The following is a 24,598-nucleotide window of genomic DNA, read 5'->3' as shown; positions in this document are numbered from 1 at the left end:
CAGCAGCGGATGGATCTGGGGGGCAGGGGATGCCACAAGTGAAAAGTGACCAGCACTGCTCAAGATGGGGCCATTCATCCACGTGTTCTTTCAGCAGACAAACACTGTCTTAACCACTGGGGACCCTCTGGGGGAAGAAAAGCGACAAATCCCCCACCTCAGGGAATTGACATCCTACTATGGGTGTGGGGCATGGGGTGTGGGCTATTTCCACCAGAGCAGAACTTCTCAAACTTCACGGGAGCTTGGGAATCACCAGGAGGGCTTGTTAAAACCTAGATTCCCAGGCCCCATCCCCAGTTTCTGTAGGTCTGGGGAGGCCCGAAAATTTCCATCCTACCAAGTTCCAGGGTGCTGCCCATGGAGCAGTCGCGCCACCCTTTGACAACCATGGCCCTGGGATATTCAGATGCTGGAAGCGTTTGTTTGTCCCATCCCTGATCCCTCGGCCTCCCTCAAGACCCCAAGCCCCAGGGCAGGGACTGAATCTGAGTGTCTGATTTTTCCTCCGGGCTACCGGCGACCCCCACAGGCTGGGGCTTGGGGAAGGGGCGCTCCGTGGGCGTTAGAGGGCCGCGGAGGAATGCTTACTGGCCGGAGAGCCGATCTGGGCCGCCAGGGTGGCCGGGGACACCCCCTTCCCCGGCGGGCACCGCCCACAGCCGGCGCAGTACACCCGGGTGGGGGGACCCCGGGAGGGCGCCCCCGGCCCCCGGCTCCCAGCTCGGCCGGGCCCCGGTGGGTGGGCGTACCCGCGACCCAGGTGGCTACCTGCCGCGCGTCTCCAGCAGCCCAGGAGTCCGGTGGCTCCGGCCGCGTCGGGCGCCCTACGCGGGCCCGGGGGGCGGGGCGGGGCGGGGCCTCCGAGGCCCCCTCCCCCGGCCCCGGGCTCCGGCTCTGCGCGGTGGCAGCGGCGGCGGAGGTGGCGCGGGGACCAAGGTGAGTGGCGGGGACGGGTCCCGGAGGCCCCGTCGGAGGAGGGGTCCGGGTGGGCAGAGGGCGGCACGCGCGCCCCTCGGAGGGCGGGGGCCCGGGCGGCGCCGGCGGAGTGGCGTGTGTGCGCGCGCGCGCGCGTGTCCCCGCCGAGTGCGGGGACATGGGTTGGGCGGGGGTCGGGCCTTCCCCTTGGTTGGGGGTCCAGCCCCTCCCACCCCCGTCTCCTGGGACCTCCGGAGCGCATCCTCTCTCGCAGTCTCTCTCTCGCCCACGCCCCGCCCCCCCCCGCCCCCCCCCTTCTCTTCTCTGTCTCTGAGTTTTTCTCTGTCTCCGTGGGTGGGTCTCTGCGTGTCCGTCCGGCCGCTTGTCCAGCTGCCTTGTTTCCTGATCTTCCCCTCCCCCGACACTGCCCCTCCCCATCGCAGCTCCCCCCTGTCTTTCCACTGCCCCCCCCAATAGAGCGAACAAAGATGGTCAGAAGGGAGACACCTCCTTTCTGAGCCCTGTCCTGGCTCGGCGTGCGGCCCCACCCCTCTGGCCTCTGGCCTGGGCCGCCCGCCACCTTCCTGCAGGGAGCTGGCCCTGCAGAGCTGTGCGGGTGCGTTTGGGGCAGCAGGCACAGCTGAGGGCAGAGGCAGAGCCTGTAGAGGTTCGTGCCCTCAACCTGGTGAGCCCCCTCCCATCCCTTGAGAGGTGGCACACGGGGCAGGTCTGCCCGGTCCGGGGTGTGGGCCTCTGGCAAAACCTCATCATGCAGAGAGCCCGTTCACATGAGCAGCGCCTGACGCTTTCTAAGGTTTTCTCTGATGGAGCCAAGGTAGGGGAGAACTTGCTGGGCTGGGGGAGGGTCCCTGGCCCGAAGGTCGCAGGGTGTGGTCTCAGCCCTGCTCGGCCAGGCCACTTCCTGAGGGCGAGCTCCATTTTCCCGTCCGTGGCTCAGGGCAGCCCTGAGAGCTGTGTGCAGCTGCTGTGAGAACCCAGCGTGTCCAGGTGATCAGCGATGCTCTTGGCTAGAGCGTGGCTGTGCCTGAGTTCCCCGGGATCCCAAAGGCCGGTCCCTGGACTGCATCTGGAGGGGGAGGGCGAGCTCTCTGTGGCCTCTCAGACCTGCTGCACCAGGCCCAACCCAAGACCCTCCCTGGAGGGGTAAGCTGGGGGCTCTGGGAGAAGAGCCTGGGACCACCAGACTGTCCTCTTTAATGACAGGGCTTGATACAATGCCGATTCCTGGACTCCTATCCTGACCTCTGATGGGGCACCAGGAATCTACACTTTACCACTCCCCCCCCCCTTCTGGTGCACATTCAAGCGTGAGTGCCGCTGGCTGGTGGCATTGGGTGATCGGACAAGGTCATATTAGCTCCCTCTGGCTGGCAGGCAGTGGAGCGGACCCAAGAGGAGTCCATACTGGGTGCATGGCCTTGCTGTGTCCCTGGGCAAGCCACTTCCCCTCTCTGAGCCCACGTCCCCGTCAGTCAGAGGAGATTAGGGCCTCCCTAGGGTCTTTCCTGCCAAACGGTCTGGGATTCTGAGCCATTTGTTTAAGTGGTGGTAAGGGGTGGGTGAGGGCTAGAGAAAAGCTGACCTGGGTTAGCACCTGGGTCAGCATCCACCACTGGCTGGCTGTGTGGCCCTGGGCAAGTCACTGCTTCTCTGGGCCTCAGTTTCCTTATCTGAAAACTGGGAACCTTAAAATTACGAACTCCTTGTGGGTCGTCAGGATCCAAAGAGGCACAACGCCCGACATATCACAAGCTCACCGCAAACTGGCGGTGGGGGTGGGTACCCGTTTTCCCGACATATCACAAGCTCACCGCAAACTGGCGGTGGGGGTGGGTACCCGTTTTGAGAGTGGCTGGCACTCCGTGTGTCTCGACTGTTTTAACTCTCTGGTGATGGGGACAGTCACATGAACTTAATTTCTCATCAGCAGGGAAAGTGGTCTGTGCAGAAACATTTGGTAGCTGACGGATGTTTTGTTTCTAATGGGTGGCTTAAAAGGCCTGAGGATGGGCACGTGGAATTGCCTCGCAGCCTCAGGCGGCATTTCATGGCACCTGGCTGTGCGCCAGTGCCAGCTCTCTTGCTCAAGGCAGGCACTGGGAGACAACACCCTTGTTCCCCGGCGACTCCCGGCAGATTCTGGAGAGGCTGGGATGGGAGAAGGAGGGCGAAAGCCCCGGGCCCTCACCAGGTTCCCCAAATTGTGGACATTCATGGACATGAACAAAATCATCTTCTGGGACATCTGTAAGGAGAGCAGAGCTCTTGTGACGCCCAGAGAGGAACGGGAAAAGTCATTCATTCATTCATTCATTCGCTCACTCACTTGTTCCCCCAGGCCTTCTTCAGGCCTGGAGGATGGCAAGCGTCCCCAGGGAGGCAGAGGGACCCACGCAGAAAGGGGGAGGGCACAGAAGCAACCTGGATGGGGAGCTGTTGGGTCAGACGTGCTGTCAGTGGTCCTCCAGGTCAAAAGCGGAGTCAGGATGTCCTGCTGCGGGACTCACCCCATAGCCCAGGGTGGCCCTCGGGGGTACGGATGCTGAGGACAACCAGAGTTAGGGTCGGGAGGAATGAATTAGGACCGTGGGCTGTGATGAAGACATGGGAGAGTGAGACAAGGAGGTGACTTCCTGGTGACACTATAACCTTTTTTTTTCTTCTAACCACATCCCTCTTTTATGTCTCAAAATCGAACCTCAGTGGGGGAGCACCTAGAGGCACAGGGACTTTGAAACTCTGTGTGAGCAGAGTTCTAGTGACTCAGGAATCCAGATGTCTCGGGGGAGCAGCCCGGGTGCCGCTGCATAGAGGACTTGGCTCTAACCTCAGACCCTGGACTCTGGGTGGCCTGGAAGGGGAGCCAGCAGGGGCCAGGGAGGGGCCGCAAAGGCTGGAGAGCCCAGAGTCAGGTCCACCTGCTGAGCTTCAGTGCTCTCATGTGTACAGAGTGGATTGGAAAACACACTTAGGTGATTAAGACCTGGGTTCTGGAGCCAGGCTATTTGGGTTCGAATTTCAGCCCCACCTCTCACCAGCTATGTGGTGTTGGCAAGTCACCAAACGTCTGTGTGCACCTCGGTTTCTTCATCTATGACGTGGTGATTATCGTAGCACCTACCACATAGGGTGCTTGTGAGGACAACGTGGCTTCATGGGAGGTTTCCAGAAGGACGGTGCCCTGTGTTGGTGTGGTAGAGTGGTCGTGCAGTGACGTGTGGTCTTGCAGTGACAGTGGCTTGCGGTCAGGCTGACCTGGCACCGGCCCTGGAGTTCTTATCAGTATTAGCGTTAATGTTGTTGTTGGAAACTCACTTGTGGGGTCACGTGATGACTGGGTGAAGCCATGTACAGGGCCCCTCGGTGCACAAGGAAGCCCTCGGGTGATGCTGGCGCCCATCTGTACCCTCTAGGGAGAGCAGAGAGGACAGAGGTGACATGTGCTACTGCATTACCACGTACTACCCCCAGGCGCGAGTGGGGAGGGGCCAAGGCCAGCTCCTTTCTGAAAAGATTTTCAGGAAAATCTATGTAGTTCATTGCAGCGGGGAGTACTGCTCTCCTCGGTTCTGACTCCAAAGCCTGGATTTACCTCTGGAAGGAAGCAGGGGACAGCCATTTCCTGAGCACCTACTGTGTGCCAGGCCCTGTGTGAAGTCTTCCCCAGGCACCGTCCCACTTACTCCTCCCAGCAGCCCAGAAGGTGATCGTGGCCATGCCCAGTTAACAGATGGGCAAACTGAGGCCTGGAGAGGCCAAGGGCTGCCCAGAGACACAGGGCGGCAAGGAGCAGGGTTGGGGCTCAAACACCAGGGTCTCTGGCATGAGGTGTGCGCGCCCACTTTCCACAATGCTACATGCCTTAAGGTGAGGGAATGTCACCAAGATGCCTCACTGTCAGGAACTGCCACCGTGGGCTCCTCTGACCCCAGCAGAAGTCCTGCTCACTTTCTGGAAGGTTCTTAAGGTTTTGCTTTCTGTGCCATCAGCTGGGCTGGCTAAAGGCCTTCTTTGTGTTGCCAAAGCAGTTTCTCCAGCAAAAACAATCAGCTTGGAGTCACTTACATCCCTTTGAGTCTGAGGGGGGTGACTCTCTGTGCTTCAGTTTTCAAGTCTGTGAAATAGGAATTTTTATTTCTGTCCCACTTAGCTCCCACAAGTGGGTAGGTAAAGCTGTGAAATAATAATAGTCCTGGATAGGCACCTGGAAGGCATCTTACATATTTGCTCTCAGTTAACCCTCTGAGGCCTTATGAGGTCATTGTATGATCCCATTGTACAGATGAGGAGGGCAAGGCACAGAGAGGTCAGTGTCTTGTCACACAGCTGGTAAGACTTTGGGTCTCATTAAGATGGACTGAAAGACAGCCATTGAGGCCACGTCTTGGTGGAGAGACATGACGCTCCTTGCTTGGTTATTCCCATGACAGGGAGCTCACTACCTCGTGAGCCCCTGTGATTGTGAGTCTAGGACTTGAGTAGGTGGTGGTGGTGGTGATCCCTGGTACAGTTGACTTAACGTGGGAGAACATCCTGAGCCTGGCTTTGGCTGTGCTGGGTTTGAGCTGCTGACAGGCCCAGTCATGGAGAGATGGGGAGGGTGGCCCCAAGTTCTTTGTTACTTACAATGGTGTCCATCTCATTCCTCCCACTGACTAGATCTGAGGCTGAGAGAGGAGAAAACTCTCAGCAAGGGAGGGCAGACACTAGGTGCTCAATAAATCCTTGTGGTGGACCAATCCTACTTCTTTTTTTAAAAAAATTATTTATTTTATTTATTTTTATTTTTGGCTGCGTTGTATCTTCCTTGCTGCACGCAGGCTTTCTCTAGTTGCAGCGAGCGGGGGCGACTCTTTGTTGCGGTGCGCGGGCTTCTCCTTGCGGTGGCTTCTCTTGTTGCGGAGCACGGGCTCTAGGTGCACAGGCTTCAGTAGTTGTGGCTCACAGGCTCTAGAGTGCACAGCAGGCTCTAGCTGGGCCGCATGGCCTTAGTTGCTCCGCGGCATGTGGGATCTTCCCGGACCAGGGATCGAACCGTGTCCCCCGCGTTGGCAGGCGGATTCTTAACCACTGCACCACCAGGGAAGCCCCCCAATCCTATGTCTAAGGAAAATTTCAAATTATAAAACCGACATAGCCACGTTGTACAAAGTCTGGAAAATAGGCTCCGATTTTACCCGTAACCTCAGCCTCTGAACATTATCATCTTGTTTATCATTTCCAGTCTTTTTTGAATCAGTACATCTTCATGTAGAACTATTTTCACAGGATGTCATCACAGCACACGCAGTTCCGTATCCTCTTCCTTTCCACTTGCTGTAATACTGCTAGCATTTCCCCTGTTCCCTCAATAGTCCACTAGCTCCTAAAGAGCAGTGACGATTTTTCACTGGCTGCACCGAATCCTGTGCATCTTCATCATTTGACTTGGACCATCCCCCTCTCAGTGGAGCCCCCACGTGGACAAGGATGTGAAAAGCAGGTGTTGACCCTGAGGGCACGCCCCAGAGGTCCAGCAGGACAGCTGGTCAGCCCCCGCAAGCTGTGTGACCTCAGGCAGGGTCCTACCCTTCTCTGAGTCTCAGGTTCCTGCCGTGCTGTGAAATGAGGGTGGGAACCTCATATCACAGGGCTGCTGGGAGGAGTAGACAAGGGGATGTGATGTCAATTATCTGGCAGTAGTGGGGGCTTGAAATGTGGTAGCTGTTATTACTGTTGCTGTTATTATTAGTAGTACTATTATTATTATTATTTATTATTTATCTCTCCACAGTTAAATTGTGGAACCCTGCAAGCAGGAGCCAGGCTCTATATATTCCTGTGTCCCACCCCTAGACATGCCCTATGATATTTATTGATTTGATTCCAAATGTTCAGGTCCCTCCAAAAAGAATGAGTCCATGTGGGCAAGGAGCTGGGAGATCCTGTGTTTATACAGTCTCATCTGGTCCACCATGAGTGGGGACCACCAGCCCCATTTTAGAAACAGGCTCAGAGAGTGTGATGGGCCTGCCCAAGGTCACACAGTGGGAAGGAAAAAGCCAGGAATACTTCCTGGAGGAGGTGGCAGTGCTCTGGGCCAACAGGAAGGGGTGTCTGACCAGGCCAAGGTGCAGAGTGCTGGTGTTCTGGGGGCAGTGCAGAGGAGCCTGGGAGCTGTCCAGGGCAGAGTGGAGCCCAGCACCCGCACAGTGCAAGGCAGATTGTGGCTGAGGCTCAGGGGCGTTTGCTGGGCTGAGCTGACCTGAAGTGACAGCAGGGCAGGAATGAGCTAGCTGTCTGGGCTCCTGACCCCACCGGCACCCCACCCAGCCACTTCCTTCTGTCCAGGCAGGAAGGGGTGCTCTGTGGGATCAGAGGCTGCAGGCACCTTCCTGGGGCCTGCCTGCTCTGTGAGCAGTGATAAAATATTTATCAGAGATGCCGGCAGCCGGGCTTCCCTGCACAGCGTATGGCTGGGGGCACTTCCCACCCCAGACCTGCAGCCTTGACAAGTTCCGCTGAGTCACGCGCGAGCCCGAGCCCTCCTCAGCCCCTCTGCCCTTTGGCCACGTGGATGCCTCGTAATATGTAAGCCATTCGGCTGCACACGGGGCCAGGACATCCAGCTTGGTCAGTGCTGAGGGTTTCAGAGCTCATTCGGCGGCCAAGGTCATAGGCAGAGGAGGCCAGAGGGACGGGATCTCCCCCGCACCCACCCCCGCGGGGTCCCAGCTCCTTAGTCCTCACTGCACCCACCCAGCAGGGTAGGTCCTCAGCACCTCCGTTTAGTGACGGAGACACCGAGGCTCAGAGCAGGGGCACGACGGGTCCAGTCTCACGCTGTTAGTGGCCGAGCGGAGATTTGGTCCTCAGCCGTCTGACCCCTCCGCCGAGGTGCTGGACTCTGTTCTAGTCCGGGGTCAGGGGCTGGGGGTCCTGCCCGCCCCGAAGCGACACAGCTGTGAATTCAGGTTTGTGCGTTTGATTTTCAGAGTGACAGCAACAACAAAACACAGTAGCAGACGGCTCCTTCCTGCTGCCGGAGGTGTGGGTGGAAGGACAGGGCTTTCGGATTCTTTCGTTCACTCATTCATAAAATACATTCTGGGTGCGCTGGCCAGGGCCAGCGTTCCAGACCCTGGGGACCAATGGGGGACACTTAGGCCGTGGCTGGGGGCGCCCTCGGAGCCAGAGAGGGCTGGCCTCTGCGCCCGAGCCCACTTACTGCTTGCGTCCGTGCTCTGTGACCTCTGGGGGGTTGGTCTCCAGTTTGTGAATGGGGGCGTAGAATCTGCTTTCTCAAGTGAGGATCACACCTGTGTCCTTGTTCTCCGTCACATCTTCACGTTGGCCTGACGGACATCGATTGGCCTTTGGGACAGGTCTGGTTTCCAGAGAGATCCCAGCAGGCCTTGAGGTTGGCTCTCCCAGGAAATAACCCGGAACCACTGCCCCAGGAGCCTTGCAGGTCTGATGGTTGAAGGTGGAAGTTTTTGCCAAGCTTGGTTCTGAAGGGAACTGGCCTCTGGAGCCGCACTGGCTGCCCACAGCTGTGAGAGGGAGCCCTGTGGGTGGCCCGGGTCATCTCCCCGCTCACTGCCTGCAGGTCATCTCATATTCCTGCTTGCTGTCCGCCTTTCCCTCCTCTGGACCCTCCTCCTGCCATTCCTCTATCTGGAATTCTTTTCTTCCCTTCCTCACTGGGGGCTTTTGTTGGTTCTTCAAGCCCCCGCTGGAAGATACCCGCCTCTTCCAGGAAGCCCTCCTGGCTGCCCTGTGTCCCCCCCAGGCAGCGTGGGTAGGCGCCCCTCCCGTGCCCTTTACCCTGGAATCTTTGCTCATATCTTTGATCCAGCACTGGATCAGCTCCCCGGCCTCCTCCCCTCCAGCCTGGGGCTCCAAGGGCGGAATTCTGCTCTATTCATCTCTGGGTCCCAGGGCTCAGCTCAGGGTTGGCACAGAGTGGAGCCCCAAGGATGTCTGAGGAACGAGAGAGAATGTCGGACATGAGGGCGGGGCTGGGGTTTTAGGAACGTGTGGTAAGGGGCAGCCGCAAACCTGTGAGGTATGCTCCACGTGTGAACTCCCTGTGTTTCTGTGAGGGACCCCTGTTTTCTTGGTCTTCACAGACAATGGACGTTCAGCTAGACAGCGGGAAATAAGGGCTTCTGGGGCTGAGACTCTTGTGGGGCAGGGGGTGCTGAGTCCTGGGGGTCGGGAGGGCTGGGCCCCTCCTCTTGGAACTGCATGACCCCAAGCGACTCAGCCCCTCTGTCAGGCCTCACTCCCATTCTGCAAACCCAGCATTTATTTGTGGAAGAGAAGCGGACAGGCGGCAGGCTTGCGTTCATGGTGCTCACGGGGATGTCCGACGAACACTCACAACCGGCACAGAAAAAAGGCTGGAGGGAAGTGCACCAAGATGGTAGCAAGAACTTTCTCTGGTGGTTTGTTTCCTCTTCCAACTTTTTTGTGTTTTTCCAATTTTCTCAAGTTCATTCAGTGACTTTGCATGGGTGTTGAGAGCCTTGCGCTGAACCCTATGAGGCAACAGAGCCCGTGCTGCTGGAACGCTCAGTCTGATAGAGGTAGCCCCTCTCCAACAGACTGACCCTACATGGTCTGATGGACCCATGGTGTGATGGAGCTGTCCTGGTGGGAAGCCCGGAGGAGGCCCCTGGCCCAGCCTGCAGGCTTGTGAAGTTGGGACCTTGCTGGGGAGTGGGGGAGGGCGGGGGGTGTGCAGGGGATGGGTTGCTAGGGAGGCCGGTGTGCTGGGACTGGGGAGTGCTCTTTGGCTGGAGACCTGGATGACGGTGAGGTGAGGATGGTGAGAGACCCTGCAAGGAGAGGGTCTGGACCAGATCCTGAGGGATGGGGGGAGGGGGTGCTTCTGTTAGAATCACAATGGCTGCATCCCCTGAGGGTCCACCCACCAGCCTTTGGGGGGGTGGGGGGAGGCACTGTGCACTAAGGAGCCCAGGCAACCCTTACCCCTATAGGGACCCTATGGGACTGGCACTGCTGTATCCCCACTTTACAGAATGGGGAAACTGAGGCCAAGTACAGTGAGTGACCAAGCTGCACTTCAGATCCAGGTGTGTTTGTCCCCAGAGCCCAACCGGGACCATCTGGCCTCTCCTGCAGCCCTTGCTTGTCGCTGAGCCTTGGGGCCTCTGTTTTGTCATCCGTAGAGTGGGGATTAGAACCTGACATCTTAGACCAAATGAGCACCCTTCCTATAACTGTCAGGTCCACCCCTTGAATATTTGCTGAGTTCATGATTTCTGTCATCTATGGTTAGAGCATCGCCCAGGGTGGCAGGTTAGGGGGACGAGACAAGCTCAGGAGGCGCCTTGGGGACAGGGCTCTGAGGAGAACCCACAGAAATGGGAAATGAGTTTGATTTCACAAGACCAACCGGAAGGAACTTCAAGCAGCCAAAAGGAGGTCAACGTGGACAGTCCCAGGACCGGCCCCGGGGGAGTGTGGGCCGCGGGCCCCGGGGGTGGCAGAAACGAAGCAGGCCGGTGGCGAGGGAGCCGGTTCAGAATGCTCTGGGCCGGGCCAGCTGAGGACTCAGAGGCAGGTGGGGAACACCGCTGCCCACAGAGGGGGCAGCCCCCGTGCAGGTAAGGTGTCCTTTGCTTTACCTGAAGCTGCAGAGAAGAACCAGCCAGCGAAGGGAAAAGGCCTCCGTGCTGATGGTCAAGGTCACCGGCCATCACCTTGGTCTGTGGGCTGCCGGCCTTGGTGCTGGGCGAGGTGTAGGGGGGATGTCGCGAGCTCAGATGGGTTTCCTCCCTGCATGTATGCTAATACAGCGGGCTCTGACGGGTGCTGTAGGCAGTAGGTGGGCGAGAGGGGAGGAGGGGGGAGGGAGAAGCCCGCCCAGGGCCCAGCCAGGGCCCACCATTCTCTTCCCTTTGCTTCACCAGCAGAGGGTGAGGGGCCCCTGCTCTCTGTGGCTTTCAGCTGGGTGGGCAAGGTGGGCAGAGAAGGCAGTGTGCGGTGGCCCCCCAGGGGCCTGGACGTGTGCCCAGTGTGGGCCTCTGTCCCCCGCTGGAAAAATGAGGACAGCCCCCTCCCTCCCCCACATTCTAGCTTGCTTCCAGAGCAGTTATGAGGCCAGACAGACACTGAGGCTGCCATAGGGTAGAAGATTTGGCCAAGGTCAGGTTCAAATCCAGCGCTTAGCTCAGGGCCTGGTACATATTAGATTCGCATGAAATACTTCCTGGAGAGAAAGTGCACATGGCCTTTGGCAAATTGTGTGGCCCTCTGAGTCCCTGTGTCCTCAGGGAAGGGGGCTGCCGAGGCCCACGCCACCCAGGAATGTTGTGCAGACAGGCCTGGTGCGGAGGGGAGTACTAAGCTGCTAGCCAGGTTAGGACCACAGGAGCCAGCTAAGGAAAGAGACAGGAGCATGTCCTTAATAGTGAGGGATCTCACTCTCTGAGCTTCCTGGGGGAAAGTGCCACTGCAGCAGGTGGCCTGGGCAGTACTGTCCTCCAAATGCACGGGTATGTGTGGTCGGGTGGGGCTTATGGAGAAGGCTTAGGTGGGTGACGTCACCCTGAGCAGGGTTTTGCAGGATGAATAGGAGTTGGCCAAGCAGCCCAGGCTTAGGGAAAGGTTATCCCAGACGGTGGGACAAGGGCAAGCATGTGGACGTGAACTGGGCCTGGCCTCCAAGGACTGCACCTTCCACCAAGAAGCTGACTTCTGCTTTCATTTGTTTGGGAGGCTTCAGGAAGGCTATTGGCTCCCTTTCGTCTCCCTTCAGACAACCCATGAGCTGACGGCCTCCCTGTAAGGGGCTGGGAGCTTGTGACTGACTGCTTACCCTCTGTCTCATCCCTGCGGCAAAGCCCAGCAGACCCCGCTCCTGTCACCTGCCCCCGAGTCTGGGGAAGTCCCGTGGGCCCGACCAGTGCAGGAGGTACCATGCAGCTTTACAGTGGAGCTGGCGGCCTCAGCTCCCAGGCAGACTTCTCACCTCGGTCCCCCCCCGCATCTGCCACCCACACCAGCAACCACAGAGAAAGAGCCCAGGCCTCCATGACTCAGAAACTGCTGAGACCTGAGCTGCTTGGGGGTCAGGCCGGGGACTGGGCAGGGCCGCCCTCCCACGCCCAGCACCCCAGAGGGGGGCTCCAGGGAGAACAGGTGCCAGGACGCTGTGTCCCCGTGCCAGCTCCTGGCCCTGGCCCTGTCAGGCCATTGATCTGCCCAGGCTCTGTCACTTGGGTGACTTATGGGCCCGCGGGGAGTCCCTTCTCTGAGCCCATCCAGCCACGCCCCAGGACCCCTGAAGGCACAGTTTCGATACACTCACACAAAGAAAGCAAAGTCACAAGAGTCACTACTTACAGATCCCAGAAATGGGGCTGGGGGAGCATAATGAGGGGGGGAAGGGGGAAGGGCAGCCCGTCCCAGGTCACCAGCAAGAAGGACACGTGGAGAGCAGGGCGGCAGCCTCCGTGACTTAGAAGGCGTCTGGGGCGGAGGCCACTGGCTTTTCTCGGCCTCAACTCTAAGCGCCCCGGGGAAAGCAGAGCCCCTGGAAAAGCAGAGTGGGAACTCCGGGCGGAATCCTAAGCTCAGGCCCTTCCTTATCTAACTGTCCGATCTCTGGGCGTGAACTGGGTGGTCACACTGTAAAATCCCTGGGCGGCAACTCGGACTCATCACGGGGTCTTCCTGAAACCTTTCCCCCCAAACCCCCTCATGCACCCCGAGGCGGCATCGTGGCACCCACTGTCCTCCCAGCCTTTGGGGCCTGCCTGGTGGCCTCACACCCTTCACAGCCCCTGGAGCTCTGGCTCCCGCCTCCCCGGGCTGCATCTCCCGCCTCTGCTCTGTGTGTGCTCTGCCCTCCCTCTGTGATGCCCTCCCCTTCGGCCTGGAGAGAGACCTGGCCCATCTGAGCACCAGCCATGGCCCATCCCCAGACGCCCCCCACCCAGATGCCCCGGGCAGGTCAGGGGCCTGCAGCTGCAGGGGGCTGAGGAGTGCTGAGGATAGAAGGGGAGGCCAGAGGGCCACCTCCTGCCTTTGCCCTGACCGTCCCCTCCAGAGCCCAGAGTCTCTCCCGGGGACCGCTGAGTGCAGGGCCTGTCCTCTATTGATGGCTCATCCCGTGTCCTCATCGATGCTGCGGTCCGTCCAATTCCTGCCACCAGGTCTGCAGCCCGCCCCGGCCCTGCTGGGCGAGGCCATCCTTCCAGGCTCGTATGAAATGTCACTGCCTCTGGAAGCACTTCGGAGCTCCCCAGGGCAGTTGGTGTCCTCGGGGTTCCCATAACCCTCCACCCATTGCCTCCTCTGTTCCTGGCCTCCTGCGACTCCAGGGAAGGGGAAACGTGGCCTCCCCTGGGGACAGGTTCCAGCCTGCAGCAGGTGCTCACAATCACTAATGACTTGATGGGGGCAGAGGGGGTCCCCCGGAGTGACAGCGTGTAGTGCGGGCCCTCCAGGTTGGACCTGGGCTCGATCTCAGCACTGCCGTGCAACAGGGTAGGTCAGTTCCCTCAGAACCTCAGTTTCCTCCTGAGAAAAATGTGGGTGGAAATTCTGACCTGGCTGCCCCAGGAGGGAGGGAGTGGGGGGGTCCCAGCACCCAGTAGGACCTCAGTATTTGCTCTTTTCACCACACGTTAGGACAGTCCTGCTCTGTGTGTGACCCTGAATGTCCCACCCCTGCTCCCGGCCTCCGTCTTTCTGTCTGTAAAATGGACAGCTGAGCTACATGAACTCCGGGGGCCTTTGGACCTGGCCTCCTGTGGGAGAGAGTGGGGTGCAGAGGGCCTGGGAAGCGGCGTCATAGCCAGGCCATCCCCTTCTCTTCCTTCCCCCTGCGTTTATTGTATTGACCGGCCTTTCTTGTAGGAAAGGAGGGCCAGATGGGTTTTGTTAAATGCTCTTTCTTAGCTGCTTGTGTCAGTTACCAAACTTAAACCACATTCACGGCCAAGAAAGTGTAGGAACTGCAGACTCAGGTGTGTGAGGAGGGGAGAGTAACGGAGGGCTGGAGGGTCCGAGACTCCAGGGTCCTGGGTCCCTTCCCTCCAGACACCTCTAGGAGCGGAATCCTCCCAGTCTCCTACTCCCCCTACCCCCAGTCCACCCCTGCCCCCAGCCCCTCCCAAGACAGCGGAACCTGATTGCTGCTGCTACCCTGCTATGCAGGCTGCCCGGGGAAATGCCCTGTCTGAGGCTCCACTGCTCTGATCTCACCCTCCAGGTGCCGCGGGAACATCACCGCCCCTCCTGCAGCTTCATTAGCCCTGTCTGCAGAAGCGGGAATGGCGATACCCGTGTGAGAGGGTATTGGGACTGTATGATTGTATGGTACACCCTTCAGGCCTGTGCTTGGCTATTAGGAAATGCTTATAATGTAATAACTATGGTTGTGTTATTGCTATAATCATTATCAAGATGTTCCTGGATTTTAAAAAACAAAACATGCTAGGAGATCTAGTACATGTGTGAGATATGGACTGATTTTTTTTACTCTGAGCTTCCTGGCAACAAAAGCAAAGAGGGAAAGTGGCTCACTCACTAGATTCATAATGCCCTTAAGATGAAAACACAGCCTTTCCTGGGAATGAAATCCAAGGGATGATCCTCCTAGGTGCCCTCCTAAAGGGCTCCCTGTGTGATGTGGTGAACAACACCCTGGCTTGATCCAAGGACCTAGTATCTGGAGCAGGACCCTCAGGCTTTCCTAACTGCAGGGAAGATGGAGACGGGCATCCTCAGGTGGTCTGCAAGGGGGACCCAGTGAGGCCCATAACCTTGAGATGACTGAAGCTTCATGTGTTATCTTCAAAATCCGTGAGGATTTCACCTCAGTCTATAATTAAGGCATCTGTATTAACTCTAAAAATAATGTTTTCCCTCCTTTATTCAAAATCTTTGGGTACCACAGACGTTCCCTACAGATGGGCCATGCTCATTCCTTGGCTTTGCCGTAAGGTGGGGTCCCAGCCCTTTTAGGGAAGCCCATGAAAGCCACACTCCTCTCCCCAACAAAAGGCACACTCACATTCAGGAGCTATGCAGACAATTTCAGGGTTTCACAGATCCTGAAAAACTCCCAGGCCTCCAGGACCCTGGCTTGACAGGCTCTGATCTGGGGTGACAGGGGTAAGTGCATATCTTCTGAACCAAGCTCATGAGAATTTTTTCTCCCAGGTGGGCTTCTGTTAGACATGGAGCAGCAGAAATCTCCAATTGATCTTGAGGCTGTCTACTCTGTACAGAGCCAGATGTTTTCACTGTGGCCCAAACAGGAGTAGACCTGGTGCCTAACAGCCTCCTGGACACGCCAGGCACTTGAGTCAGTGAGGACTTTTGCACTGACTGCAGAACACCAGGGAAGGACAGGGAAATCAACGCTGAGACTGCGTACGATGCTCCCTTGTCCTGGGTCCCATCCCCTTTTTTTTTCTTTTTTTTTTTTTTTGCGGTATGCGGGCCTCTCACTGTCGTGGCCTCTCCCGTTGCGGAGCACAGGCTCCGGACGCGCAGGCTCAGCGGCCATGGCTCACGGGACCAGCCGCTCCGCGGCATGTGGGATCTTCCCAGACCGGGTCACGAACCCGTGTCCCCTGCATCGGCAGGCGGACTCTCAACCACTGCGCCACCAGGGAAGCCCCCCATCCCCTTTTACACCTGGGTGGGTGCCCAGTAAGCTGGTACCTGGCTTTTATAGCATCTTGTTATATTCATGCTTTCTTTTCTCTTTGATTATGTTAAGCAAGTTCACTTTACAGTCTCTTTCCAATAGTTTCGTGGCAGAAGTTTTAGGAATGTCATCCTGACATTTGTAGCGTTTGCTCTCCTTTCCCGCATAGCGGCTGTTTCTCCGTGTGTCGCATAATTTGAGATCATGAGTTTATTTCCAGCCAGGCTTTATCTGTGGAAACCCCAGGAGGCCTGGCTTGTGCGCTTACCCTCCAGAGCATCTCTGTGGTCGCTCTGCTTGGCAGCCTAGGGCTGTCACAGCCCGGGGCCACGTCTATGTTATTCAGTTTAGGCTCTCTCCACCCTAACCCAGCAGCCTGTGAAGGTAGGCTCTTGGCTACCGATTTTCAGGAGCCCTGCATGCTTTTTCCTACCTCGAGTTCAGGTGGTCAGAGACAAGTTTTCTTGTCATCTCTGTCAATGGGGAGATCTTTCTCCCGGCTACCCATTTATTAGGGGTGCAGCCCCTCGAGACCCCTGGCTTTTTGTGAAGAGCTCAGTTGCATCTCCCATCGTCCTGCTTGCTGGTGTCTTATCTCCCGACTGCTGGGTTTAACCTCTCTGTCTCGATATCCCTCTCCCTACCCTACAAGACACCTTCATTTAACGTCTGGGTTTTTAGTTCACAGTATTTTCCTGTGACTTAAATGTTATGCTAATTAGAGTACAGCTAGTAGAGTGTAATAGTTAAGAATACAGACTCTGGAGCTGGACTGCCTGGGCTTGAATCCCCGCTCCACCAGCATGAGATGTGCTCAGTTTCTTCATCTGTGAAATGGGAATAGCAGTAGTTGGGGTTGCTGCAAGCGCTAGAGGGCGTTGACGGAAAACAGTAAAACACCTGTTATTTTACCAGCAAAAATGGGTTTATTCGGGAACGGCAAAGAATTGCAATTCGGGATGCACAACCTATGGTGAACCACAGGCGAGTCCAGGGTACCATTCTTTTATAAGAGAGAAGGGGAGCTGGGAGGGGCTGTTATAAACAAAGAGTCCATTGGAGGAAACTGGGAGTTTGAAGTGTAATGGCTTTTCATTGGCTGAATTGTACCAGTCTCTCATTGGCTGGGCTGTTGCCAGGCGAGGAGAAATTCTTCCTTCCTCCTGCTGGCAAGGAAAGTAGTAACCTTCTTCCTGTTGGAGCTGCAAAGGTATGTCTCTTCCTGTTGGGTCTGTAGTTGACCAGGAGTGATGGGGTGTGAGAGCTCCCCCTTCTGGCCTCCCAAATCCATTTTAAATGAGGTTTCTGTTTATTAATTTTCACAAGGGCTTGATACATTAAGACAATTGAGAACATCGCTCCTTATTGAATTATTGCATATTGCAAGCATTATACTGGCCTTCAGTAAAATTAATATTAAATATGACATAAGTATACTGATAAGATTATCTTAATGATAATCCTAATATTATTCTGGCCCCGGTGATCATCCTCATTTTCTTACTAGCTCAGTTATGCATTGAGATGTGTGTAATTTTTTTATCCAGCATTTCTAGGCGCTGTGTAGGAAAGAGCTTTCAGGTTGTGTCGTTCTCTAAATTGACCTTTCAGTGGTTAATGCAAAACAATGATCATACTCTCCAGGTATTACTACTTCTTACCAAGCACTTTCAGAGCCTGTAGATACCTGTCTAATTCTCCTAGTAAGTTGCAGGCCACCTTTGGAGTCCGGTGGAATCCAGCTCAGCCGCATACCTGCCAGCTCTGTGACACATCTGTGACACATCTTGGGGTCTGTGCAAATCTTCCATCCTTTATCCGACCGACACCCCCAGGGCCAGATGTGACTTTGGAATTCCTACTGTTTTTGAATGATAATACAGTCTGTTGCTGCCCTGTAGAAGGGATCAGGGAGGCATCCTGGGGAAAGTATTGCACAGGATCTCCACTAAGTAGGGTAGACAGAGACTCTAAGTAGCCTCACTTCTGGTCAGGTCAGGTTTTGTGGCCGAATGAGCCCTGAAAAATCTGAGTTTTCAGAGCTCTTTGCATTTCTGAATCACAGATGGAGTCTTGCAGTCGGGGCGGGGGATTGGACTTGACTGTCACTCCAACAAGGAGAAGTGGGGATTTATAGCCAAGGAGCGGGGCGGGGGTCAGTGGATGGGAAAGTAGGAAGAGGAAACATCTGGGGAAGGAGGATTCTTGCTGACCCACTTAGCCGAATCCTTGCTCAAGGCGAGCCAGGGTGGTGAGACGGCGGGGGGGTGGGGGGGCAACGAGGGGGGTCTGACAGTGGCGGGTGGAGGATTTTCACTAAACTGACTTAGGATTCTCACAGTGGATCCTACAAGGACAGAGAGGGAAGCCCAAGGTCAGGCCTCGTCCAGCAGAGGCTCCAAGGAGACTGGTTACAGTTAGGTCAAGAAGAAAGTTTTTGTCCGTGTCCGCTGGGCGTTTGCCTCTCACCTCAGCTTGCAGAAGCCTCGGCCTCTGAGAGCATCTGATGGAGAAGGTAGGCCTGTCCCGAGATCCTAACGCAAGACAGAGGGAGGACGGCCTGGGGGTTGTTGGCTGAGCTGGGTCGAGGGGAGAAAGGTCTGCATCACTGGGGTGGGGACCCAGTGCCCAGGGGAAGCCAGAGGACTGGGAGTGGAGAGCGGGAGGCCAGCTGGTGGTAATGGCTAAGGCTGCTGAGGACCTACTGTGTGCCAGGCCCATCCTAAGCGCTGGATGTCTCTGAATACATTTACAGCCTTGAGATCTCCCAGGGAGGAAGGTGTTATTCTGACTCTCATCTTACAGATGAGGAAACTGAGGCACAATTCAACAGAAGTACTCAGCCCCAGGTGGTCAGCTGTCAACTAGTGAAGGCACGTTCCAGCCCAGGCCATCTGGCTCCAGAGCCCATGCCCCGAATCACAATTCTTTACTGCCTTTTACTACTAATACAATCCCTGAAAAAGAAACTAGTTGGAGGGAAGGGAGGAAGGGCACCCAGGCAGAGGGCAGAGGCTGGGTAAAGGCCCGGAGGTGGGAAGCAGGCAGGAGGGCTGTAGGACAGTGGTTGCTTTGTCTCCTCGGGGGCTGGGGGTGGCAGGACGGGGCCTGGAGGGGCTTCGTGGGAGACGCAGCAGAGATGGGAGGATGAGTGCCGCGCTCAGGCTGCGGAGGTCTTGGACACCTTGCCGGAACCGTGGAGTTCATCCTGCAGGCGAGGGGCCCCGGCTGAAGCCGCTGGGCAGACGGACAGGTCACACCTGGGTGGCAGAGTGAGCGTGCCAGCAGCAGGGTGGAGCCCCGTAGGCTGTGAGGCCAGGAGGCCGTGTCTGGGGCAGGGGAGGTGGTGAAGTCTGGAGCCTTCGAGGCCCAGAGGTGGGCAGGCTCCAGGGACAGGGACGGGGCCTACGCTAGCTGGCCCTGCAGGGGCTGGGGGACAGCAAGGGGGTGCTACCTGCCCAGGCTTCGGGCGGGGAAGGCCCCAGTCTCCTCCAGGAGCAGGCCTGGGTTCAGCCCACGGCCCACCATGGAAGAAGCCGGGGACTGGAATAGGGACCCCTGCATCTATGCTGGCCCTGCCTCTCTCAGCCTGTGACCTGGTAGGTGACACAGGATCTGTGGCCTCGACGTCCGTCTGCAGTGGAGGAAGAGGCAACCCCGCTGGCAGGGTTACCGTGGGGACCATGGGCCAGGCTGGCCGGGGTGAGCCCTCAGTAAGGGGTACCTCTCACCCCTAGGAGGAGACGCGCCCCCCCGCCCCCAAACCTTACAGCAAATCTCCGCAACCGTTTCTCCTGCATTAAATGCATCCCTTCGCGGACTGCGAACTTCGTCCTTGGAGAAGCGGGAGGATGGCGACTGGAGCGCCGTCCTGGGGGGACGCCCCTCCCCTGGGAGCGAAGCCTGAGCAGAGCCCAGCTGACCCCGCATCACCTCCCCTCTGGGCTCTTTGGGCTTTGTTTACAAGGTCAAGAACACAGCCACCCACCCCCCACCGGAGCTACTCATTCCTGCCTCACGGGGCCGTTTGGAAGAATACGTGAAGCGGCACTTCCAAAGCTCCCACGGCCACCAACCTGGTCCACGAGCTCAGGCTCCTTCTCCTGGGGCTTTTCATCATCAGTGTGAGCTCTGCTGTCCTGAGCGGTACTTTTCTTTCCAAGGATTCTTCTAAGAAAAGGCTGCTGGCCAGGAAAGTGCCTAGGGAGGATATAAAGCTGGACATCAAGCCCAGTCCGCCCAGCTCTGCCCTGTGTGCCCTCAGTCCACCTGTCTGCACAGTGGGGATGGTGGCAGGGCCGCCTTGCGGGGCAGCTGCATTTATCCAGGGCAGGAAAGGCAGATGCGGACCCGGCTCTGCTATCGTGCAGGGGCCACACCACGATGCCTTCGCCAGAAGTAACCTGTCACCGCCCGTCTCCCGGAGTTTGCGTGCTCCTGTTAAAGAAATCGGGAGTAGGGGGATGAGGGTGCCTCCGGTGTGCTGAGCTTTGGGGCCTGGCCTTTCCACGTTTGGATGTGGGAGTTTTCTGGACGTGGAGGTCAAAGCCGGAGTCTGGGGGCGTGCAGGCCCTGTGTGGGGAAAGGCAGTATACTGGTGTCTTAGGACTGCTTTCACCAGTCGCCACAAACTGGGTGACTTAAAACAGAAGTTGATTTTCTCACAGTTCTGGAGGCTGGAAGTCTGACATCAAGGTGTCAGCAGGTCAAGGGTCGCTCCTCGTCTCTTCCAGCCTCTGCTGGTAGCTGCCACCACGTCGCTGTCTTCCCTCTGTGCCTGGATCTCTGTGTCTTCAGGTGGCCTTCTCATAAGGACAACAGTCACTGGCTGCAGGGCCCACCCGACTCCGGTATGATCTTATCTCAGCTTGAGCACAGCTGCAAAGACCTACACCCAAATGAGTTCACAGGCACCCGGGGTTAGGACTCCAGCGTGTCTTTTGGGGGCACCGACAACGGGTGAGCAGTCTGGGTACCCCAGGACTCAGCCCAGCAGGCAGATTGCTTCTCCTGTCTTCAAGTTGATGGTGCAGAGCTGGACGGGGCGGGGGGGGTCCTTTTCCGAACAGGAGGCACCTGGGTGGTGGTGGGCCCCTGCGTCAGTGTTGCCTCTTCTCGTGGCGTCGCTGAAAGGAAGGAAGCAGTGGCTGCTGCTTTCTCGGGGCCTGCTCCGCGCTGGGTCCCAGGCAGACATGCACATCCTCATGAGTGTAGGAGGTCACTGAGCAAACGTCCAGACGCCGAAGCCAGCTGGTTTGAATCCCTGGCCAGGCCGCGTGACCTTGGACCCATCGCTTTTTCCAGGGGCGCCCCTGGCTCACCTGTAAACTGGGTTGATGAGAGCAGCTCCCTCCCGGTGGAACTGCTATGGAAATTGAAGGGCGGGTGCCGCTCACACTAGGAGGGACATTCTGCAGAGGAGTCCAAGGCTCAGGGGGCTAAGGAGCTTGCAGGGGAGGTGGCCGAGCAGGGAGCAGACCCGGTTCGGGGGGCCGTGGAGCCTGGCATCTCTGCTGTGCTCTACTCCCCTCACTGCGCCACGGGGCACCTATTTATAGACCAGAATCAGGGTTACACAACACCCGCCCGGGAGGGGCCTTGAGGACTGATTGTTTGAGACCTCGTTTACAGATGGGAAACTGAGGCTTGGAGAGTCTCCTGTGGATGCCCTGTGGGATCTAAGAACAGGGACCTCTGCTGATCCGAGCCCCCTGACCCACCCCAGGAGTGGGATCCAGAGTGAAAGGAAAGGGGAGTGTTCTGAGAGCAGAGGACAGAGACCACTAGTGTGGGGAAGGGACTCCAGGAGGGGTCCTGGTGGCCGTGGGGTGGGAGTCGGGGCTCAGCTGGTAGAGAGAATACTTGAGGGGACCATGAACATGTCAGGAGGTGTCGGATGACAGAGCTAGGATGGGACGGCGAGCTCACCCCATGACGGCAGAGACCCTGTCTTTCCTGTCCCCTGCTGCATTCCCGACACCGAGAACAGCGCCAGGCATGTAGTAGGTTCTCAGCGTTTATTAAAGCACTGGGGAGGTGGGCTTCGTCCCCCAGCAGCACAGTGTCCCCACTCCCGCACTTTCTAGCTGACAGCTCGAGCAGGTAGCTTAACCCCACTCAGCTTCACTGTCCCCGTCTGTGAAATCGGGGTGATAACGGTTGGCACTGGCTCTGAAGCCACTGGAAGGGACTTTTCCTCCGGAGCACCGTGAGGGTAGGACCCACCCACCTTTGGTGTTGGTGCCCGCAACCCAGGCGTGGCACGGGGAGCATCTATAAGTCCCCCCAGTCACGAAATGCCACACGTGTTGCTTCTGGTGGGCCGACGCCCATCCAGCCTTGGAGGAGGACCGGCCGTGCAGCCTTGGGACGGAACCGGCGCGTTGCAAAGCGTTCGGAGATGACCAGGCTGGAGTCACCGAAGGTGACGTGGGCTTAGCCCTGACTCAGGAAGCTCTTTCTGCAGTGCGACCGTCACAGTCGGCAGTAAGCAAGCCCTTGGCGTGCACCCCACGACTACGTGAATGGTCTCGTCCCACCTCGGCCCATCGTGGGGCAGGTGTGTCACCATCCCTGTCCATCCCAGAGAAGGGAGGGATGGGCCGAGCACTCCCCGCATGGCTCCCTGCGCCCGGCATATTGCCAAGCCCTTGCCTGGGTGTCCAGGCCCTGGGGGTCCCCAACCAGCAGGAGGGACTTTCCCAGGCAGCTGTGGGGAGCACCAGCCTTCGCCACCAGGGGGCGCACGTGCCCCTCAGAGTGGGCAGGCCTGGGGCGGGCAGGGAGCGGCCGGCTGAAGTCAGCACCCGAGAGAGGGACAAGAAGGTGACAGAGCTGGCGGCTGTCTCTTCCCCGCTCGTGTCCTCACCCCGGTGGCCTAGAGGTCTGAAGGCCTGGGTTCCAGAGCTGCACGGACTTAACGGCAGTCCTGTCCCCAGGCGTCAGGCCGTCCATCCGTGACGTGAGGGGCTGAGCCAGGCTCAGGGGTTTGCAGACCCCACGGAATCACGCAAGAGTCCCCGAGGTGCTCCTGAGAAATCCCAGGTCCCACTCCCAAAGGTCCTGACTGGGGTTTTGTCCCAGCCCCAGGGGACTTCCTGATGCAAAGTCCCAGTGCCTTGAGCCCATCCTAAAGGTCACTGCCAGTCCTAGAGCGGTGCCCGTGAAGACAAAACCTCTGGCCAGCTCCTCAGCACAGTCATACCTCAGGGACCAAAGACACCTAGGTCACCATCTCCTGCCACATCTACGGGGAGCACGTGGCCTCTGAAAGGCTTTATGGGGTCTCATTTCCCCTGTCCCTCAACCCTCAACCCCATGCATCTTACAGATGGGCAGACCGAGGCCCTAGAGGTCATTTGACTTGGTGGCAGGGCCAGTGGACCCCAGTTCTGGCCCCCCAACCGAGGGCTCCCTCTCCCAGCAGAAGGAAGAGCCCTGCGGGGGGCGGTCCCGCTTAGTGACCAGGGTCCTGTACCAGCTCCCGACACCCCACTGGTCGGGGAGGGGTTGGAATGAAGTTTGGATCCTGAAGGAGAGGACATGGTTGATGCTGTCAGGCCTGGCACGGTTCTCGGGGCAGGGTTACTCTGGCAGCTTTGGGGGTGCATGATGGGTACCCCCGTCTCCCATTCCCTTGAATGGAGGGCATTTCCCATCCCTGAGTGCCAGACACACATGGGCCCAGCGCAGCATCCCCCCTCCCCCCGTACGGTTGCTCAATCCCCAACCCCTCATCTGGCCTGGAAGGCTCTGTAAGTGAGTGGAGGGCCCGTGCCTGCCTGCGGGGCAGCAGCTCAGCCAGAGCGGTCACGTGGGGCCTCAGGCCCCGGAGGCCTGGTCATCTGATGCTTCCCAGGAAGCCAGAAATCAGGGTTTCTATGTCAGCCTCTCCATTGTAAAACCTTGGCTGCATGCAGTTGGGGTTTTTTGTTTTCTTTCCCCGCACTGCCGGCTGTGCGGAACACGTTTAAGGGCTGGACTTGGCCATCGGCCACCCAGTTGCCCCCTGCTTTGGGGGGTGGGAGGGTTTGTCTCCTCCTGGCCTCGGCCTCAGATTCTGGCCCTGGGGGCTGGCTGCTCCCCTGGCTGTCCAGCCCCCCTCCCCGCCCCGTGCCCCTCCCTGCCTGTCGCCAGCCCAAACACAGGGCGGCGGCACCTTTGCCTGGGTCTCCACTACACCCCCAGTACTGGGCTGTTGGGTGCAGACGGATCTTACAGAAGTCTGCGGCGGGCTTCAGGGGGCAGCTAAAGCTAATTCCTTAACACTGAGTGTGCATGGCTTTTAAATCCCTCAGCCGTCCCCACCTCTGGCATTTCTTGCTGGCCTCTTCTCCCAGCCCCTCCTCTTCTTGTCTTCTCCTGCCCTCCCACCGTGGGCTGCCCTTACCACGCACCTCCATTTTTCCCTTGATTCCCCATCCAGAGCAGTCCAGCCTCCCTCCGCACTCAGCTGGCCGCTCTGGCCAGCAAGGGCCTCCCGGTGGTTGAGTGTTTCGCACCCGAGGGTGCCAAGCAAACGCAGCCAGCCCCTCCCCCGCGAGTCTGCCTCCAGTTCGGGAAACCATCCTTCATCCCGTCCACCCGGGGTCTGAGCCAGTCCCGGGGGTTCTCTGCTGCATTTGCACCAGAGGCAGTTACAGTGGTTCTATCTCTGTCCAGTGTGGTACCTTTTACAAAGCATTGAATCCCTTCCTGCCTGTGAGACAGATGCTTATCCGTCCATTTGACCAAATATTTACTGCGTGTCTACTGCATGCTGGGCTCAGGAATGTAGTGGTGAACCAGTTAGTACAGTCCCAGCCCTCCTGGCTTATGGCATCGCATGGAAAACTCACCAGATGACCAGAGGGCAACCCTTGAGCCTAACCCAGGGTGCAGGCGGTCAGAAGGGGGAGCCAGGAGAGGCAGGGAAGGCCCTCCAAGCTCTGGCTCTGGACTCCAGGCTCTGGACCTGATTCTCGGGGCAGTGGGAACACGCAGGAG

The 24,598-nt window shown here is 57.9% G+C and overlaps 1 protein-coding gene across 3 annotated transcripts in view; it reads left to right on the top strand.

The window, feature by feature from the left end:
* Positions 1-867: 867 nt before the first annotated feature.
* PRR5 (proline rich 5) overlaps positions 868-24,598 on the top strand; it is a 51,237-nt gene continuing 27,506 nt past the window's right edge. The window contains exons 1-2 of one of the 3 annotated variants that reach the window (XM_060306463.2): positions 917-939; positions 20,347-20,463. The gene's annotated coding sequence lies outside the window, so the exon portion shown is untranslated. Of the gene's footprint in view, positions 940-20,346; positions 20,464-20,547; positions 20,573-24,598 lie in introns of those variants that run through there. The other 2 variants (XM_060306462.1, XM_060306464.2) reach the window with 2 other exon arrangements.

Source organism: Globicephala melas, chromosome 10, assembly GCF_963455315.2.
Source record: "Globicephala melas chromosome 10, mGloMel1.2, whole genome shotgun sequence".
NCBI classification, from domain to species: Eukaryota; Metazoa; Chordata; class Mammalia; order Artiodactyla; family Delphinidae; genus Globicephala; species Globicephala melas.
Note: the sequence above shows the minus strand (reverse complement) of the source record. Positions and strands in the feature narration are given on the sequence as shown.